We start from the raw sequence: 2,123 nt of genomic DNA, 5'->3' as shown, positions 1-2,123 counted from the left end.
TAACTGGAAGTCGAACTACGGCCTAAGATAGGATCATCACCCCCTCTTTCATTCATGATGAAACAGACATTTAAAGTGTGAGTAACTTAATTAACATCACAGTCAATAAGCAGTAAAATCTGAGTTCAAAACCCAGGCGTGTCTGTCTTCACAGCCTGCGCTGTTTCACTGTTCTGCAGTGTGGCTGCCAGAGACTGGATCGGTCCCTGAGAAGTCAAGGACCTACATCCATCTTCCTTCACACCACTGGCAAATAAAAAGCTTTGTTGGTCACTGCTACATCCCTAGCGCACATAATGGTGAGGTTCTGTTGGTGTACATAGAAAAAAAGAAGCACCTAGATCTGTGTAAATTCAGCAGAGTTAAACTTACCAATAAACTTACGAACAAGAGATCACGTGCACGCCATCGGCACCGCATAGGTAAGTACCTCGGTAAGTGAGAAATCGTCGTGGCCTGGGCTCCTTCCTCCCCCTTTCCACGCCCAGTTTACCAAACCGTGTCAGTTCAGTGGCTTAGCCACTCCTGTTCTCTCAGTCACCACGCACCCCTCCCCCGCAGGAGAGAGCCATTTCCAGCCCCCATTCCTGTAAATCCCCTAGAAGCTCCTCTTAGGGGTCTTTTCTGTTCCCCACCAACCCATACAACACATTGCAGCCAGATGTACCTTCCTCAAATTCGTTCATCGTACGCCACCTGCTACTTAACCCCTGGGGTAGATGCCCATCTGCTCAAGCGGAGCACTGCGGATGTGCCTGTGGGCGGGCAGGGCCTCCGTCACCCGGCTGTGGGCCTCACGCTTCCACTTCCTCGCTCCTCGACTCCGCCACCTCTGCCCCGTCTCACTCCCGGAGGCCAAGCTCCAGCACGCTCTCTGAGGTCAGCCCTGTGCAGTCTGGGATCTAGGCCCTGACACATGCTGCTTCCCCAGCAGCAACAGGGCGTGTCCTCTGGGCCGCCTGGTGCTGAAGGGATTCCTCTGCCAGGCGCCCAGGCTGCCTCACCACGCATCGCGTCGCTGCTGCTAACGACATGCCTGGTGCAAAATAGTGACTCAGTAAAATGCCTGAGCTACGGCAGGGAACACTCTGCACATGTATAAATACAGAATTCTAGTCTCTCTCTCATGGTAGTAAAGGGAAAAGTGGCTCCATAATACAAAAAATTATTCACTTCAAAATGTTACTGTACACTTTCATTTTATAAAGGAAAATAACAAAAATCATTATTCATTTTTGTTCTGAATGTTTCTATGTTTAAAGAAGACACGAACCTCTTATTTATATGTTCCAAATGTCATTTATTTATTTATTTGTGTTTTACACCTACAGCACCCAGTCTTCCTAGGTGGTCTCCCATCCAAGGACTAACCAGGCCCGACCCTGCTTAGCTTCTGAGATCAGACAGGATCGGGTGTGTTCAGGGTGGCATGGCCATAGACCCAAACGTCATTTTTAAAAGTTCGAACTAAAAATTATATAAATGTGTGTGCGTATGCGTGCGTGCGTGTGTTTGTGTGTGTGTGTGTGTGTGTATAGTAATTCGGTTTTACAAACTGGGCTTTAGATCCGAAACATTCAACACTACTGAGTGAAAAAAAAAAATCAATAGAAGACATTTTTATGATTTTCTATTTTTATAAAACTACAAAAAATATGATATATCTATATCATAGATATGGTGCATTTGCAAAAGGGAAAAACATTCAAAATAAAGAAAATAACTAGGAAGCTTCTTTACCTAACTGCAGTTATGGCAAATGGGTGACTATTTACTTTGTCACTGGAACTAAATGCACTTTGCCTTTCACTGCAGTCCAATTAGAAAATTCCCATATTTACAACCAATCTGACAAAGGCTTAAAATCCAATATTTATAAATAACTCATACAACTCGACAACAACAACAAAAAAAACAAGCAATCCAATTAAAAAATGGGCAGAAAACCTGAACAGGTATTTCTCCAAAGAGGACATACAGATGGCCAATAGATATATGAAAAGATGCTCAAAGTCACTAGTCATCAAAGAAATGCAAACTAAAACCACAATGAAATATTATCTCACACCTGTCAGATGGGCTATCATCAATAAATCAAATAACAAATGTTGGCAAGAATGTGG

General features: G+C 44.0%; 1 pseudogene; it reads right to left on the bottom strand.

The window, feature by feature from the left end:
• Nucleotides 1–1,322: 1,322 nt before the first annotated feature.
• Nucleotides 1,323–1,441, bottom strand: LOC111735240 (annotated as a pseudogene).
• Between the last annotated feature and the right edge of the window lie 682 nt (nucleotides 1,442–2,123).

This window comes from Pteropus vampyrus, unplaced genomic scaffold (genome assembly GCF_000151845.1).
Source record: "Pteropus vampyrus isolate Shadow unplaced genomic scaffold, Pvam_2.0 Scaffold20321, whole genome shotgun sequence".
In the NCBI taxonomy this organism is placed as follows: Eukaryota; Metazoa; Chordata; class Mammalia; order Chiroptera; family Pteropodidae; genus Pteropus; species Pteropus vampyrus.
Note: the sequence above shows the minus strand (reverse complement) of the source record. Positions and strands in the feature narration are given on the sequence as shown.